This window comes from Strix aluco, chromosome 4, assembly GCF_031877795.1.
Source record: "Strix aluco isolate bStrAlu1 chromosome 4, bStrAlu1.hap1, whole genome shotgun sequence".
NCBI lineage: Eukaryota > Metazoa > Chordata > Aves > Strigiformes > Strigidae > Strix > Strix aluco.
The window spans coordinates 60,596,456-60,603,599 of NC_133934.1; positions in this window are offsets into that span (position 1 = coordinate 60,596,456).

Consider the following 7,144-nt stretch of genomic DNA (forward strand, 5'->3'; position numbering starts at 1 on the left):
GAGACAGACTGACCCTGGAGAGTTGAGTAGTCCCTTCAGTGACAAGCAAGTTAGGACAAAGCTGAGTTTGGGTGGTCCCATTGATTCTGGTTTTGCAGAGAGACCTGAAGAATCTGCATTTCATAATCATTGCTGCAATTTTCCCTTGTTTGAGCACTTCCACTTTAAAGAGTAGAGTATTTTTCCATCACTTGCCTTTTCAAATCCCCTAAAGTAGGGTTAGATGATATAGCTGAGTCAGTGTATTTCTGCTTCAGAATGTGGTGACCCCCTCTTCTTTCTCTCCTGTCCCTTGCTTTCAGTTGTGCTGGCCCCAGTTCTCATAGTCATCACTGACCTGATTTAAAATGCTAATCTGAAAGAAAACAGTTGCATTTTTCTTTCCTGGATAACTTTCCAGAACGTGAGTTGAAATGCCTTTTCAAGAGGCAGGATGAACACAGAGAAAAGGCGACTGTCCCCTTTTGGCAGCAGTGCGCAGTGTTTAGATGCACTCAGTCCAGCTGCAACTCGGTACAGCTTTGTGGGTTTTCTAGGTCAGTCCCCTACTTGATCAAGAGGTGGCAGCATCTGGCGTTTGGTGTGTATTTTGATCCCTGACCAATATGAACTACTTTATTTTCTTCGTTGCAGGAAAGTTGTCTACAGTGATTACTGCTAGAGACAAGGAAATACAGGGCCCCTCTAGATCACTGGCATGAAAGTGCTGCTTGGCCTAGCTAGACCTTGTCAGGGGATGGCAGGATTTGTTCTGGGTGATATTTTAAGTGGTAAATTTTTGCTCCTTGTGCTGTATCTTTTCCTGTGGAAAAAAGAGAGTGTGTAAGGTTGCAGTTGAGGTCATCACTGAGATGTATTTCTCAGATCTGTTTTTGACATTTGCACTTGCTTGACCTGAGTTCAGCCAGGCATTTACAGAACTATGAGAGCTCCTGCCTGAGCCTTATGGAAGCCACAAAGTCCTAACCAGATATCTTAAGTTAAGCATGGCATTATGCTCCTTGATGAATCATTTTACAGTTAGCTTTTTATTGCCCATGAGCTCTATACTAGGAGCTCAGCTTACATGCTATGCTGCACTGAAGGGGTGAGGAATGTATTTGGTATTCTCTACTCACTCCCTCCGTCTGCTGTGATTTATAGTTGCTGAAAAGTACATCTCTCTTCTTAGTTGTCATCTCACTGGAAGTGTATGAACAATTACTGTGTGGTACAAACTGTCTAGCCCAATTAGGCAGGGGTTTAAAGAACAGGCTTGACAAGACTAGGTGTCTACATGGTACTATGATAGACCCTATCATTAGCTAGGTAGCCCTACCTTAACTTATCCTGAAATAGATGAATAGCACCCTGATGCAAACCAAGGAATTTTTTTTGTCACAAAAATAGTGTCTAGTGCTCTGTGCACAGTGTATTCACACCCATTGGCAGCAGTGTTGTTTAAAGCTGTACGTGATGGACAGATAGCTTTCAGTGACGTGTTGGAGAGAACACGTGTCAAATTTCCCAGTCTCGTGCCAGTGTATTTTTCCTCCGTTCTGTCCTGAGGAAGAAATGCAGAGGGTTTTCCTTTCTGATAGTACAGACTTTCAAACAAGAATTGCAAGAGAGGCAGCACAGTGGGCTCCTTGGGTACCAGACTGTAAAGGTCATCTTTTCCAGCTGTCACTGTTGCAGCCAAGTACAGCGAGGCCTTCAGCATGCTGACAGTTCTGAACATCTCCTGCTTAGTTTCTGGCTGCAGAGAGCTGTTCAGGGTTGGAGGTCTGAGTAAAGACTGAATATAATCATTGGGATGATGTTGCTGGGAAGTCATCTTTAGAGAAAGAAGGAAGCTTGTGTTTGGTGAGTTTGTAGGGGGTTTTCTGTTAATAAGTAGTTCTTTGGGAAGGCTAACCAAAGCAAAACCCAGTTACTCATCTGTTTTCAGTGGAGTTTCTGGTGTCTAACAAGGTGTGAGCATAAATGTCTTTCTCTCAACAGGGGCAGTAGCCTCTTCTCCTACCCTACTTCCCCCCACCCCCCAAGTTCTTAAAATTTCAGAGCCTGTTGGGTTTGTTGGCAGACACCATCTGCATTAATGGTCTTTCTTTAAGAAATGGGGTTCAAACTAGCAGCTGCTCAGAGGTTTAGACTATTAGAAGCAATATCTGAGGGGAATTGAAGGAAGCAGCTAAGAAAAAATGCAATACATCTCATAACTGTAGAAATGTTTAGCGTGCATGTCTTGTGTTTGTAGGTAGAGGTTATGTATGTGTCCATCTCTTGACCCCAGAAACATGAACCCCAGCAGAATGGGACCAAATGTTACATTGTTCATAAAAAAGTGTGCAAATAAACATTAACAATTGCATGAGGAGTTAGTGTCTCGTTCTTCACATAAAAGCATGTGGATAATCGTCAAGTTGAGACATACATGCATGTTCTACAGTGGCAGGAAATTCCTTTGCTCCCAATATTGTTCCCTCTGCATCTGCAGTCTTTATGGTCAGGCTCTTGGTTGTGACTTAATGTCTTGGTTCAAATTGCAAAGGCTGTGCTGATTTAAAAAGTGGCTTACTGATTTTGATTGCAGATGGCTGCAGTGTGCATCACTATCATCAGATAAGCTGGTAATAGCCATTTGTGTTTGTGGTGGCTTTTGCTTCTGTGATGGATATAGTTTTTCCTATGACTTGTTCTCATGAAAGCCAGGTTGCCCTGTTCTTAACCTCTCATTCCAGCACCAAAGGAGCTGTTGAGGCTGTGACTCTGTGTGTTGTCATTACAGTGCAGGTTTTGGCTTGTCTCTTGCTTTTGTACTCTTGTCTTCCAGGTGAATCATGGCTGTTATCTGGTATCACACCCTATTTTTAAACCACAATGCTCTTCTGTTTCTAGGGCCACTGAAATACTTGTGTTTCAAAGGATTGGAGTTTAAACTTGCTCATTCTGTGTCCTGTTTCAATTATTTTTAGTTTTGTTTTTTCTCCGTGAGTTTGCTTGTTTATCAAATGGTTATCTGTGGTGCCCTCATCGGATGCTTAGAATCATGAGTCAGCAAAACTATGAGGTTTCATAGATAAACAGTAGAGCTATAATAGAGGCTGGGGCTGAATTGGTGGGTCTTCTGATTTCTCCTCCACCACAGACATGATCAGCTACAGTAGAAATACTCCTGATTGTTTATTTACAGAAGCTTTAGAGTTTTTGTAACTGAAGCTTGGAAGAACAGACTGGACAATTAAGTGCTCATGAGGGTGGGTATTCTATTGCCTTTGAGTTTTAGAAGTAGCCTCACCATAAATGTTTAAGGAATGAAACTAAATTACCAGGAAGTATCTTGTCTACAGTAGACAAGTGGGAAGAGGTGGAATGGTGGAAGGAAAATATTAGGCTCTGAATCAGTGATCAGAATCAGTATTGACAGGATTGCATCTGCTTGAAGCCTTGATGTCATATAGTAGGTTTCAGTATTGCACTGGAAAAGTTGAAGCTCAGAGAAATTGCTCATCCTCTTCAGGAAACTGTCCATGAATTGGATTCAAGAAATGTCTCTTATTTGAGATGGCACTTCTCGGCCTGTGTGTATGTCCCTCTAGAATCATTCAAACTAATAGTATTTTAAACTATGTCCTGAAGGGCTTCTGCACATTTGGAGCCTTTAAATTTCCCCCAATTATGCATATGCCCCCACCCCCCACCCCTCCCTCCTCAACCCCACCACTGTAAACCAGAATCCAATGTGGATGACCCCCTCTCCTTGTACGGTGTGTGTTTGTGGTACAGTGCTTTGGTGGGTTAATGTATGTGAGCTAAATCTTAATGACTGAGTCCTGCTGCTGGAAGCTGTGGTGGCAGTTGTTTGGTAAGGCTTCCTGTGGGGCTTGATAAGCCTTGCTGAAAAGCAGTGATTTTCAGGGAGATGGCACATGTGTCAGAGGTAGCAGGAGGGGCCTTAGGCAACTCCTGTGCCTTCACAGGGTTTGGCCCAGGGAGGAGTTATTGTGGGAGCAGGTAATGAAATGGAATAGAAGAGATATGAGATGCAGGCAACGGTGGTTCATGAAAAGCTTAAGAATTTGACTCAGCCTCTCAGATGTTCTCTGGGAGCATCAACTCATCAAACTTCTTCATACAGCTCTGTGCTGATGCATATGAAATATTGCTTATCCTTTTCTCAGCCTTCATTCTCTGTCCATTGGTTGTGGGACTAATCTGCTACTGCAGCTGTACTGTGAACTGTCATTCGTTCTGTCTGCTTTCTGCTCTTTCTCTGCTGCCTGGCTTTCTCTGCAAGGCACTGACAAGTTCTGCTGCAAAGCAAGGCAACTAAGTACAGCTCACCTTCTCTGACCCAGGTGTAGAAATTCTTGCATGCTGAGATGGTTTTTTTTTTTTCAGGCACAGCTTGCTGGGCAATTATTCAGATGAGTCATAATACATAGGTCTAATTTAATCTGCAGGGGTTTTCTTGAGTTTGTCAGCACCATTTGATCACAAGCTCCATTTGTCTGCTTGTTTCTGATGTAAGATTTAATGTTTCATTTTTAGGACACTTTTGCAGGTCTTGGACTCCTCAGGCATGGAACAGACTATGGGACCCAACTGAGCATATTTGTGGGTTTTGGTACTTCGAGTTTTGGGGGTTTTTTTGTTGTGTTTTGGTTGTTTTTTTTTTTTTCCCCAGAAGTACCTTACATTTCCTGAAAACAGTTAACACAAGTCTGAGGATCTTCTGTCCCACATTTCCTAAAGTGAAAGCAAATGCAGAAATATGTAGTGTCACTGGACTGACTTTATCTGCTTTATTCTTGTCCTGGCAGTTTAGAAACTATTCAGCTAGCTGGCTATGATGTAATGGAAAAACTACATGCTCTTTTTTCTTCTCTGCTCTTGAAATCCCTACCTATTACAACAAATTTTCAATTCACCTGTAGTTTTTCTTTATGGTGCCATAAATCATCCTAAACGTTCTTTAATGTGACGCGCATGACTGGTAACTCAGTCTTGTGTGACCCTGAGAGGAGCTGACCCTGGCCGGCAACTATTGCCCACCAGCTGATGGCTCAGGCCCACCCAGCAGGATGAGGGAGAGAATCAGAAGAGCAAAAGTAAGAAAAGCTTTTGGGTCAAGATCAAGACAGTTTAAACAAAGGAGGAGGGGAGGACGGGAGGACAACAAGCAATGCAAAGGCACTAATTCACCACCTTCCACAAGCAGCGGGATGCCCAGTCAGTCTCTCAGCTTCTGAAAATACCACCCCCCAGGTTTTTTGCCAAGCATGATTTTATGTGGTGTGGAATAACCCTTTGATCAGTTTGGGTCAGCTGTCTTGTCTGTGACCCCTCCCAAACTTTTGCTTACCTTTAGCCTACTTGCTGGCAGGGAGGGGAAGAGTAGAGAAAAAGGGAGAAGGCCTTGTTGCTGTGCAAGCACTTCTTCAGCAATAGCTAAAATACTGGTGTGTTATCAACATGGTTTTGTTCACAGATGCAAAACACAGCACCATATGGGCTGCTCTGAAGAAAATTCACTCCATCCCAACCAGACCAAGTATGCTTTTCTGTGATAGTCTCTGCAATGAGTTAAACTGTTTTAATTGCCTCCTATTTTATTTTATAGCCTACTAACTGCTACTTTTGAAGTTCTCTTTGAATTTGCATCATGTAACAACATGTTAGTTCTTCCGCAGAGTACTGAAGTAGAAATAATAATTATGTTTATATGATAGGTTAATTATCTTAATTATGGCTTCCTTGGGTATTATAGTTGCTTCAAATGTGGATGTACTAGATAAAAACTTGACAATCCAAAGAACAGCAAAAATAACTTTGCTTTGGGAACAAAAAAAACTTGGGCGTTTTTATTTGCTCAAGGTCATTCTGACAATGCTAGATTCAATTTTAAGGCTTCTATATTTTTTCTTAAAAACAAAACAAACTTAAACCAAATTTTATTTTTTCGAGCTGTTCTACAGGGAAAAAGCATTAAAAAATTTTCAATATCTGAGCTAATCACTTCAACTTAATTTCACTTACTCTGCTTGTAGTGCCTATAATTTTGAGATGTGACCACAGGATATTTTGCTCAACTTAAGTAGCTATCTCCTAGTCTCAAATCTGACAAGGAGGTTGTGACACTGAGGAAGCCAGGAACCTTCAGACTTGGTTCCTGATCAATATTGTTGCCTGACCTTGGAAGGCTGGATGACAGCTGTCCCTCCTGGAATAGACATTCCTAGGTTTTGGGGACCCCTTGGTTCTCAGCTGCCCTCTTTGTGCTGGAGAGTGTGTGCTTATGGGATTGTTTGTGAGAGGTACTGGTTTCAGTTCCTGTGTTACCAAGGAGATCACATCATGTGCAGGGAGTATAATTTGGACAGTGAATTAAAAATTCTTAAATGGATGGAGTTAGATTGTGTACACAAATACAGGCAGTGTCAAGGCAATCCAGACAGCATGAAGTTTGGTTTTCCTAAAAGAAAGAGAGGAACAGTACAAGGTCATGAAGCCTAATGCTTAGGACATGATCTCTGCTTGATTGATAAGTGACAAAAGGGATGCCAGAGCCCTGAGAGCCTGCCACTGATGGGGAGATGCTACAGAGTTGGGGAGCATGTGGCCAGACTTCTTGTTGCTCTTTGGATCACTTCCTTGGGGGAGGGATTTTGCAGGGTTTGCTGTAATCCAGAAACCCACTAGTGTGACCAGAATCAAACCTGCAAAAGGGGAGAAGTCTCTTAGAGACCCGTCTAGAAATCTGTTTTATTTCTGTTGTGTTTTGCATAGGCACTTTGCTTCTCCTGCTTAAAAAGTTAATTTAGGTTCTAGTAAAACTTGTCTTTTTTTGAGTTGAAAAGTCTCTTAAATTTCTGCAGAGCTTGCTACTTGAGGTGTCTAGACAGATGCCGCTGGGGAGGCTGTCTCACCAGGTGAGACCTGTTACAGATGGCAGCAGTGTGCAGGCAGGCTGCCTGGCAGCCCCAGCTAGCCTGGGGTGCATGGACGCTGGCTTCTTGAGAACATGCTGGCAAAGAATGGTGCATTGTGATAGTTTTCCCTTTTGCTGTTGTACAGGAGAGTAGGACTTGGCTTTCTTCCAAATAAGAAGCTAGGCACTATTGGTGGATTAACAGACTTAATTCTTGGATCAGAGGCTTTA